Here is a 12,270-nt window from a genome sequence, read left to right as displayed (position 1 = left end):
AATTGATAATATTTAATTAAAATTTCTATGCACACATAGACAAAGATGGAAAAATGATATTATTCATGAAGGTTTGCAAGTAGGAGAATAATTTATTATACCTTTTGAAAGACAATTTGTCAATATTTATCAAAATATGAAGTATGCATTCCTTTGGTGTAGCCACTGTATTCTAGCAATTTAAACAATAGGTACACTCACATAAATGTTCAAAGATAAATGTACAAGCTGTGCTTTATTCAGTCTGTAGGTAAAGTTATAATCATTCTGGTTTTTAAAACACAGTAATACTACTGTACCAGCTGATAAATGGTTGCTGCACTGATCCAGGGACAGGCCAAATTACTATAATCTCAAAGAAGTAATAAGCATAAATGATAATTTGAGATATCAACAATTGTAATATGATAAATATCGGTGTCTTATATTCGTTACAAGTGCCAGATACTACCCCTGTAATTTATTGCTTATATTCATAATTGGAGGGAATGCTAAATTTCAGCTGTAAGTTAATACAAGTAAAGGTAAAATTTTTCCCACCTAATTTTACCGTCCCTTTGAATTCTATCCTCTTAGAAGACCATGGATTCCCAGTTCAGAAATTCTCCCTATTATAAGATAAGCTTGAGAATATCAAGTCTCCTTTGCAAGAATTGATCTCATTCAATGTGGCTACATGGTTGCCTTGTGTAAGATGGCCATATACGATGGTGAAGTAAGGTGAATGAAGTCCTCAGAAATGGTTCCCAGATCAGTCATTTTCATAACAGGGCCTCAGTGTAATTGTTTATATGAAGATAGCTCAATTTTTCAAAATACAGTATAGCTGCAATATTTCATGTTTCTTTTATATCTCTACTTTCCTTTTCCCTCCATCCTCTGTTTGGACACTGGCTTTCCTTTCTACCATTTTTCTTTATACTACCATTACCCTTTTAGCTACTTTGATCTCTAATCTTTCCACATTTTCAGTATCTTTTAGCTTGTTTAAATTCCAACTCCTGACCTTGGTTTCAATGGTGATTATAATTGCCCCCTTATACAACAGGATGTCAACCCTTATCCACAATAGGGTATGCAATTTGAAATAATATTCCAATAATGGGGTGGATTTGCACTGATCCATTCACACTACCACTGTGTTCCCACTCTGATTAATAATACAAAGGGTCAAGATGACTGAAACGAGTGAAAGCACCATTAGAACAGATCAAATTTAACTATCCTACATGGGAACCCTGAATCAATCCTGTACTTTGACATAATGGTTTCTAGCCTGAGACTTTTAAAAAATTATAATTTGCCACCATTTACTTGCAATTAATATGCTCTGAATAAGATGTTTTAAGCAAATTCCTAACTACCAGTTTACTTTGTGATTATCCTATGTGAGATGGTTAATTTTATTCACTTTCAGGGGATCCATACGTGGTCTTTACAGAAGGAGCTGTGGTGAGATTCCTCCAGAAGATGGAAATAAAATTACCCAATTTGAATGAAAGAAGTAAAAACATCATACATAATTGCTGAGATATAGAAGCAATCCACTATAAAAAAAGATTTATAAATATGTGATTGAGGAAATTTTGGAAGTGTTCTGTAGTAGTTAGATTCAGGTGTCAACTTGGTCAGGTGATGGTGCCCAATTGTTCTCTTGCTCTGGACTTAAGTCATCAGCATATGAATTTCATCTATGGCTTATTACATCTGCAGTCAGCTAAGGAGAGTGCCCAAGAAGTCAGAAGAGAAACAGCTCAGAAAGGCTCAGCAAAGCTCAGCAAAGCTCAGCACATTTCCGCTCAATGCTCAAAGTCAACATAGACTCAGAAGTTTGGAGATGCAGAGAGGAAACACCCCAGGGAAAGCTTTTTGAACCCAGAAGTGGGGAGAGAGGGCCAGCAGATGCTACCACGTACCTTCCCATATGACAGAGAAACCCAGATGAAAGCTAGTTGCCTTTCCTTTGAGAAACTGTAAATTTGTAACTAAATAAATCCCCTTTATAAAAGTCGGTCCATCTCTGGTATATTGCATTCTGGCAGCTTTAGCAAACTAAAACACTCTCCAATAAAGGTCCATCTATAGGTTTAATTTAGTTAATAAAGAAAATGACTTAACAGAGAGGGTGACGGTTAAGTATATTTTAAACATCCAGTAAGCATTTGCAAGTGTATCTTCCCCACTCTCATGGGTGGATGGGCATGGATGCATCAGCCCTCATAAAATATTTCCCTTTGCTTTGATCTATATTTACAAAACAACAGCCATCCGATTATAATCAGGTCTCTCACGTAGATTTTCCGCATCAGAAAAAAATGCAGTGGCCAGATGATATACAGTGTTCCAGGGCACTTGGCCATTATATTTATTGAAAACTGAAAATTAACAAAATGGCCTTCTGGGTAGCGCAGAAGATCTTAGCAAGAGATCTGCTCAGCCTAATCATTTCTTTCTTGATTTACTCAGTTGTTTCCTGGAAAATAATCCCCAAGTAGCTTCCTAGAAAGGGTGCGCTGGGATTTTTAGATCTTGCATATCAAAGGTGTCTTTTGTACACACTCATACTTGATTGAGAGACAATTTGAACTGTTCTATACTCTAAAACTTCTTATTTTTAAGCTGCTTAAGAAGTTCAATACATTTTAAGAAACACATTATAAAAAAAGAAATACCCATACATCTATGATAATGCTTTCATGTGCTCGAAGGAAACTATTGGTCAGTAACGGAATGCCTACAGGGAAGTGACTCTAATAACCTCACCTGTCATTTATTGATTCTACTTGGTGGCAGTTATTGTCGTATATACTTGAATTTGAGGGTGAAAAGATCTGGATCCTGACCCCAACTTGCATTCAAATATTAAAATATAGGGTGATCATTGTTATAGTGGTAGGTAGCAGCATTTTCAGCAAGAAGCCACAATAGTATTTCATTAGAGAGGATTTCTGTTAGTGGTTCTCAAACGCTAATGATTCTTAGGCACATTGAAGTTTGAGGACCACTAGCTTTTAGGGATGACATTTGTTAGGGAAGTCACAGGTATCTGTTAAGTGGCCATGACCCCGACCTTACCTACCCCCACCGTGCTCTGTGGGGACGTCACAGACACACCCTAGGCAGCCATCCTCGGACCCTCCTCTAGCCCTGCATCCTTTTTTATTGTGTGCCATTCCGCAATCGGGGGGTTAAGTCTAATGAAAAGACCCTGCCAGAAATCTGGAACAAGCAGTCTGAAATACTTATCAGAATAGGAATGCTTAGTGGTGCGATCCCCTCTCAATCCATTGACGGTCTAATTCACTATATTTTTCAGGTGGTTACATCCCCAGAATGGAATTTTTCAATGATAATTATTTTTCAAAATAACATGGAGTTTGCTTTGTTTTGTTTTGTTTTTTAAGAAAGCATTATTTTATTATTTCTTTTTTATTATTTTTAAAATTTCTTTGTGTGATCTTTGGTAACAACCCCCCCTCTCATTTCTGATTTTATTTATTTGCATCCTCTCTCTTTTCTTCTTTGTTAGTCTCGACATGGAGTTTTTTTAAAGGAGTATTTCAGCAGCTAGTAAGAAGGACTAAGCTCATTGGGTGGTGTGTTCCCAGAGTGCAAGTCTTATAGAAGTCTATTTTAATATCAAAAGAATGTTGAAAGCATCTTTTGTTGACAATGATGTCCCTCAACTCTCCACTTTGTCATGGGTTTGAAGTTGCAGCCTATAGCAACATTGAGATTTATAATATCAAAAATTTTTTTTTCATCTTGAGGAGACGGTAAAGAGATCTTCATCAGTTCACTTATAAAAGAATCACAGGGCGAAGGAGGAAAATGAACAGTTACTAATGGGGATAAATCCTTTTAAAAACAGGAATGAATGATCAACTTCAGAGCACTAAGTAAGATGTAAAATAAGGAATTTGAGTTTCATTCTCTTTTTTAAAAGTTTATTGAGATATAATTCACATACTGTCATGGTCAGGTTCATATGTCAACTTGGTCAAGTGGTGGTACCATTTGTCTGGTTGGGCAAGTGCTGGCCTGTCTGTTGCAATGAGGACATTTCATAGAATTAAATCATGATCACGTCAGCTGCATCCACAGCTAATTCCATTTGTAATCAGCCAAGGGGAGTGTCTTCTGCCATGAGTGATGCTCAGTCTAATCACTGGAAGCCTTTTAAGGAGGATTGAGAAGAGACAGGCTCTTCTGCCTGCTTCGGCCAGTTCATCCAGACCTTCCAATGGAGTCGTCGGCTTCACCACCTGCCCTGTGGATTTTGGACTCTGCGTCCCCACAGTTGCATGAGACACTTTCATAAAATTTATATTTGTGAGCATTTCCTGTTGATTCTGTTTCTGTAGAGAACACTAACTAATACAAACGCCTAAAGAAAATACAGGGAAACATCTTCAAGACCTAGTAATAGAAAGTAGTTTCTTAAAATTTACAGCCAAAGCACAAGCAACAAAAGAAAAAATAGATAAATAGGAACTCCTCAAAATTAAATGCTTCTGTGTCTCATAAAAGGCTTTGTCAAAAATATGAAGAGGCAGCCAACTCAATGAGAGAAAATATTTGGAAATCACTAATCAGATAAAAGTTTGATATCCTGTAAATATAAAGCAATCATACAACTCAACGACAAAAGAACAAACAACCCAATTACAGAATGGGTTAAAGATATGCATAGACATTTTTTTCTGAAGAGCAAATACAGATGGCTAAAAAGCACATGAAGAGATGCTTATTTTCATTAGCTATAAGAGTAATGCAGATCAAGACTACCTTGAAATATCACCTCACACTTATAAAAATAGTTGCTATTAAATAAACAGGAAGCTACAAATGTTGGAGAGGATGTGGAGAAATAGGAACACCTATTCGCTGCTGGTGGGATCCCGAGGCCTCTCCAGTCTGCCGAGGGTGCACCACCAGCCTGTCTCTCCTGCTGTGCCAGGGAGGTGGAGCCGAAAAAAAGGTGGTCTCCTCAATGTCCCCCGAGGTTGATTTGGAAAGAGGCAGGCCACTGCATAGGCCCTTGGAAAGGGTGGGACTGCCACTTTCTAAAGCTGAAGGATAAATAACTTTCAGACTTTGAAATCCAATGGAGTTTGCCCTGCAGGTTTTCCTCCCAATTTCACCCTATGGATCCTGTGACTGTCCCTCCTTTGTATATTGGCACCAGACAATTTGTTTTTGACATTCATAGGTTCGCATCCAGAAGAGAATTTGTACCACTTTAATATCGTTTAAGGTGATGCATATAGTTGCCAAGTTGACAAGGGGTGGACATGTGGTAGTTAGGTTCAGGTATCAACTTGGCCAGGTGAAGGCACCTAGTTCTGTTGTTATGGACATGAGCCAATGGTACATGAACCTCATCTGTTGCTGATTACGTCTGCAGTCGGCTAGGAGGCGTGCCTGCGGCAATGAATGATGTTTGATTTAATTGGCTGGTGCTTAAATGAGAGAGCTCAATGTAGCACAGCTCAAGCAGCTCAGCATATCTCATCTTGGCACTCACAGCTCAGCCCAGGCCTTTGGAGATGCAGAAAGGGATTACTCCAGGGAAAGTTGTTGGAACCCAGAGGCCTGGACAGAAGGCCAGCAGAGATCACCTTGTGCCTTTCCACAGAAGAAATAACCTCAGTTGAAAGTTAACTGCCTTTTCTCTAAAGAACTAACTAAATAAATCCCCTATCATTAAAAGCCAATTCATCTCTGGTGTGTTGCATTCCAGCAGCTAGCAAACTAGACCACATACAGTACAATTCACTCATTTAAAGTATACAGCTCAATGTTTTTTTTAGTCTATTCATGATATTGTGCAACTCTCACTATCAACACAACCTGATTTTAGAACTTTTTTATTCCTGAAAAAGCAAACTCTACCCTTTAGAGGTCAATGCTTATCCCCTACTATTCCCCTTCCCCCATCCCTAGGCAATCACTAATTCCTTTTTGTCTCTATAAATTTGTCTATTCTATATATTTGATACAAATGGAACCATATAATACGTGCTTTTCTGTGACTATCTTTTTTCATTTAGCATGATATTTCTCAGGGCCACCATGTTGTACTATGTTTCAATACTTCATTTATTTTTATTGCTGAATAATATTCCATACATTTGCATTATTTCCATTTTTGGCTATTATAAATAATATTGCTATGAAATATCTGTACAAGCTTTTGTGGGGATGTATATTTTAATTCCTTGTGGGTAGATACTAGGAATGTAATTGCTGTATCATATGGTAACTCTACATTTAAATTTTTGAGAAAATGCCAAACTATTTTCCAAAGTAGCTATCATTTTACATTCCCATCAGCAATGTTTAAGGGTTGCAATATCTCCACAGTCAAATTTTTTTAAAACTTCACTTTCTAAAAAAAGGTGGGTAATGGAGAAAGAATGAAGGAAGGGAGGGAGGGACAAAAGAAGGTGAGTCTTACGGTGTTTTCCTGTCTATAGGGGCATTCTGATGATGAGTTACACATTTTGCAATAAGATATTATATAAATAAAGGTATCAGTGGCTAAATCGCCTTGACCATTTCTTCCTACATCATCAGCCATTTCCTCTATGGACTTATGATCCTAAATATTTCTATGATATATAGTGAAAAATAAAAAGAGCATTTTGTGTGCACACGTGCTTTATGCAGGCAGGCAAAGAAAAGGATATGGAAGAAAATGCACCAAGGTTTTAATAATTTTTATCTCTAGATATCTGGATTAATCATGGGTATTTCCTCCTCTTTTGCTTATTATCATTATCTTTGTAAAAACAATAAACAAGTGTAGATCTTCATTTTAAAGAAAAATTATCATCCTCCTGCCAATAGGCCCCATTTTACTAATTCTCAAGCTGGCTGAACATTAGAATCACCAAAGAAGCTTTAAAATATATATATATATATATATATATGTCTTAACTACCACCCCCACCCTTCCATTTAAAATTCATATCCAATTCATCTGAGATGATTCTAATGTGTTGCCAAACTAAAACCACACCCTATGCCTTTAAGTCCCTGTTATCTTATTTGTTGAGTTCGGCTAGAAGGAAAAAAAGCTGTCTATAGGGTAACAGACTCCTAATGTGAGCTTAGTTTGAGCCATTTTATTTATGGCTTACATGGTATTATCTTTACTGGGTTACATCTGGAGAGGATGCCTTAGTATCAAGAGGCTACTTCAAGAAACATGTGAAGAGGTGTCCCAAACTTTCTGCTGGCAAGTGTGATGGAAAGATCAGCAACTTCATACAGAAATGAAACCATCTGGTACTTAAGGAGTTTTATGCATATAATAAAGAGCAGTGTTTTAGCCACTTTTCAAAATAAAGCTGTCTGTGTCTTAATGGATAATAATATTTAGATATAATGGTAGAGGCCTCTGCTGCACTGTAATGAGAGACACAGAAGTGGCCTGGGGATGGAAGGAATGGGAAGGAGTAAGCAGGAAGACCTCGATAAGAGCAGATATCACTAAATATTCTACATCAACTGTCTTTGCTATATAGATACAATACTTGGTTGGAAAGACATGGGGGTCATTAGAATTTTTTATTCTGGCATCTGCTGCAAAGTAATGTACTTGTTGAATGAAGAACAAAGGAACCAGCTTCATGGCTAAATAATGGGGCAGTGTGACTCTATATATCTGATACATACAAGACTAGGTATATTTGATGTTCCAATTACAAGAATCTATTCCTGAAGCATCTGAAGGTTTTTAACTTCAAAAATTGGAAGCATGCATTTCTTGATCAATTTTACTCTTGGCTCTTGTTTGGTTTCTATTTGGTGGAGTGAAAAGAGCGGTACTGAGAATGGTCTTTCTCTGTGACAAGGGGACAGGGGATAAGTACTACTAAATCTAAGAAGTTCTCACAAATTCTTAGAATTACTTTCATCCTCCTCATCCACAATCAATTTTAATGAGTTTCAACTATGTACAGGGCACAGGGTAGGTTTTTTGGGAAAGCCAAAGATGAATAACATTATTCAAGCCTTCAAATTTCTTACGATCCAAAATAAAAATGCAAGTACTCAAAAGATTACTAAGCAAGGTAAAATATGAAAATATTCCCTTAAAATTATATGTAATTCTGTGAAATATCAAAGAATGGAGAGAACACTTTGGGGTATGGAAGATTTTAAATGTTTTTTCAGCATTATCACAAAGTTGTATTTTTCCCCACCACTTTAAAGTGAGAAATACATACACCAGCTTTCAAATAAGTCTGTGGAATCCCTTCAAACTTATTTTCGAGAGTTTTTTGTTTACCCCTTTCTCTTACTGCACCATTTACGATTTTTATATTTCTATATGATAAATGTCAGAATGTTTTGGCCATCTTCTTCCTGCTTAAAATTGTCAAAATGCCTTTAAGTTCAGAAAGTTCATTTGTAATCATACTAGAAATGAATATCAAAGAAAGAAAACAAGACCCTATTCCTGGTTAACTCTCTTTCAGTATGTTCCTTGAATCTGTTTCAGTATACTTAAAGAAAAATGATTCAGACTAATTAGAAGTATTTTCTCTCCTAATTTCATAATATTTAAATACATTAATAATGATAATAATGATGGTGATGGCCATCCTTTGTTGTGCTCTTTTACTCTGTTCCTTCCTGTGTGTTTATCCTACTTTAATTCTCAAAAACAACCAACTTAAAATTCTTCCAGTTTCATTTTTATCATAATTCCCCCAAATGCATGTAGAACCTTGCTTTTACTAATGTGCTTTATAAGTCATAGCAAGGATGTGAAAAGTGAAAAAACCCAGACAGGTAAATAGTTATTTCATTGATTGTAGTGGTTGAGTTTATTCCAATCCCAACCTCACTCTTTTAAAAAATATCCCTTAATAAGTTTGTGAGCTATGTAGTCTACTCCTATTCTTTTGGTAGTTACTCTTAAATATTAATATATACTTAACCTAGTAAGTTTTAAATAACATTGCTTTTCTCTTGAAATAAGACAAGGACTTTGAAATGTTTTACTCCCCAATAGTGGAACAGTTGTCATTTCCAGGGTAAGGTGATGGCAGCACAAATGCTGAGGGCCTGGACCTGGCATGCTCTAGCAGCTGATTTAAGTTCATTATTTTCAAACATATTGCAATGTTCATGTTTTGAAGCCAAAATTTGTGTGTTTCTTCGATTACCCTTCATTCAAGTATAGTCATCCACATCAATTCCTGAAAACAACTGCTGCTCCACATGGACAGATTGTTCAGTTCAAACTCTCAGACATTGAAGAAGGTTTGGAGAAGTAACTGTCAAAGAATATGTAAAAGGAGATACATTGTCTCAATTTGATAGCATCTTTGAAGTTCAAAGTAATAAAGCTTCTGTTACCATCACTAGTTGTTATGATGGAGTCTTTTAAAAACTCCCTGGCAATCTAGAGGAGACTGCCTATGTGGGGAGCCATTAATAGACACAGAAACGGAAGCTTTAAAAGATTCAGAGGAAGATGTTGTTGAAACAGCTGTCATGTCTCATGGTGAACATGCACACCAAGAGTAATGGCCAAAAAATTTGGTTAACTCCTGCAGTTGGCCACCTTGCAACGAAAAACAACATTAAGCTGAGTGAAGTTGTTGATTCAGGAGAAGGTGGCAGAATACTTAATGAAGATATTCTCAACTATTTGGCAAAGCAGGCAAGAGCTATATTACCTCCTTTACCTAAAGCCCAAATTATGCTACCTCCAGCAACTCCAAAAGACTGTTCCTATACCAATACCAAAACCTCCGCTACTCACAGGGAAAGACAGAACAGAATCCACTGAAGGTTTTCATGAAGCAATGATCAAGACCATGACTGTGGCCCTGGGATTCCTCACTTCGGGTGAGGAGGTCGACCTTACTGAATGGTCAAGCTACAAGAAAAATTAAGGTCCATTATGTTTGGTGGTGGAAGTAAACTCTCCTCTATACCCTTCTTAAAGGCTTCTTCTTTGGGATTATTACAGTTCCTCATTCTTAATGCTCCTGTGGATGAAAACTGCCAGAACATAACATATAAGGCTTCTCATAATATTAGAGTAGCAATAGATACTGAGCAAGGGTTGATTGTCCCTAATGTGAAAAAAAAATTCAGATCTGCTGTGTATTTGAGATTGCTAGTGAATTGAACCATTTTCAGAAATTGGGCTTTGCAGGTCAGATCGGAACCACCGATCTTACAGCAGGAACATTTACTCTCCCCACATTAGATCAATTGGTGGGACCTATGTCAAACCAGTGATATTGCCAACTGAAGTAGCAATTGGGGTTTTTGGATCAATTAAGTCCCCTACCCTATTCAACTAGAAGGGGAAAGTACAGATAACAGATGTGACCTGGGTCACTTGATCACAGAATTATTGATGGCGCTACAATGTTACACTTCTTTAAGTTATAGAAATCCCACTTAGAAAACCCAACTTTTATGCTAGTAGATCTGAAATGAAGATTAATAAGACATCCTTGAACTTTTGGAGCTTCCAAAGAATACATAAAACTCATCTGTGCCAGCCCATGTTCTTCATTACAATTCATATTACGAGTGCTCTGTATTGTCTGATTAAAGTTTAAAGCTAATACTTAACACTGTTCTGTTAGACTTTTTCCTGAAAATGAGTAATGATGTAAAAGCTTCCTGGAGCCATTTTCTAGGTCGTAGTGTGACTTTTTACTATAGAGCCGAGGTCTTTGAGTCAGTGGATTGAAACTCGCAAGAACAAAAAAGTTAATGTTACAAAGAGTGGTAGCCAAATACACACACAGTACTTGCCCTGTTGCTTTTGTTTGTTTGTTTAGCTGACTCTTGATGAAGCTTTTCTTTTAACTACTCTTAGGTAGGAAAAGAAATTTACAAACAAAAATATTTTCTTCTTCCCCACAATAATGTAAACTGCTGTATGAAATATGTACAATTATACTTTTAAGATATCCAGAAGTACATTCTTGCTCTGTAGAGATTATCATCTGTGAGTGTCTTATTTTATACAAATTGACATCTTTTAATAGGGAAAAATATAAGGTAATCTTAACAATGCCCCACTACAGTTTTATAATCAGTAAAACCATTAAAGATGTTTGTTTAAAATGTTTAAACTTTTAGAATTTTGGTAATATTTTGGTGTTTTGGGGGGAAGAAACTTCATGTTCACACATTTGCTTAATGTAAGGAAGTATTAAATGTAGCAGCTTCTGGCATTTTCTTGCATCCAGAAGTTCACTACCTTTTACATTTCTTGGTCTTCAGCTAAAAAACAGACTGGGATAAGAAATTGTGGTCTATTCCATTCTCCATATCCTGAGTTGGAAAATGACTAAGAGGAGGAAGAAGAATTTAATGAGTATTTATAGGCAAAAAGAATAAAATAATGAATATGGTACAGAAATGAACTTATCACAATAATCATTGTATTAAAGGCTCACTTTAACCAGCAACAGAATCAAAATGATTGTCCAAAACTTTGACTTGCATTTAGAAATCCAGCTTCTTTCTAATACTTGTCCAACTGAATATTGGATGACATATTTAGTTGTTCAAGTGAAACTCTGTGATAGAAAAAAAGCAATTTTAAAGTCTACTGATTTATTTCAAAATGGAAATAATTTTGTTCTAGTTTGCTAGCTGCCAGAATGCAATATATGAGAAACAGAATGGCTTTTAAAAAGGGGAATTTAATAAGTTGCTAGTTTACAGTTCTAAGGCCAAGAAAATGTCCAGTTAAAACAAGTCTATAGAAATGTCCAATCAAAGGTATCCAGGGAAAAATACCTTGCTTCAAGAAGGCTGATGAAGTTCAGGGTTTCTCTCTCAAGTGAGAAGGCACATGGCGAACACAGTCAGGACTTCTCTCTCAGCTGGAAGGGCACATGGCGAACATGGCATCATCTGCTAGCTTTCTCTCCTGGCTTCCTGTTTCATGAACCTCCTCAAGAGGCGTTTTCCTTCTTCATCTCCAAAGGTCACTAGTTGATGTACTCTGTGCTTCTCATGGCTATGTCGTTCTGTTCTCTCAGAGTCTCCTCATTCTCCAAAATGTTTCGTCTTTTATATAACTCCAGAAACTAATCAAGGCCCACCCAAATGGGTGGAGACAAATCTCCTCTAATCCAGTTTGACAACCACTCTTGATTGGGTTACATCTCCGGGGAGATGATCTAATTCCATACAGTACTGAATAGGGATTATTCTGCCTTTACGAAATGGGATTTAAATTAAAACATGACTTTTCTAGGGGATATACATCCT

The 12,270-nt window shown here is 36.6% G+C and overlaps 1 long non-coding RNA gene and 1 pseudogene across 2 annotated transcripts in view; both read left to right on the top strand.

Moving 5' to 3' along the window:
* The window catches only part of LOC143685743 (lipoamide acyltransferase component of branched-chain alpha-keto acid dehydrogenase complex, mitochondrial pseudogene), a 30,176-nt pseudogene extending 19,703 nt beyond the window's left edge, over nt 1–10,473 (top strand).
* LOC143688959 (uncharacterized) overlaps nt 1–12,270 on the top strand; it is a 164,631-nt gene that overhangs the window by 63,946 nt on the left and 88,415 nt on the right. The window lies entirely within an intron of this gene.

This window comes from Tamandua tetradactyla, chromosome 6 (assembly GCF_023851605.1).
Source record: "Tamandua tetradactyla isolate mTamTet1 chromosome 6, mTamTet1.pri, whole genome shotgun sequence".
Classification (NCBI taxonomy): Eukaryota; Metazoa; Chordata; class Mammalia; order Pilosa; family Myrmecophagidae; genus Tamandua; species Tamandua tetradactyla.
Note: the sequence above shows the minus strand (reverse complement) of the source record. Positions and strands in the feature narration are given on the sequence as shown.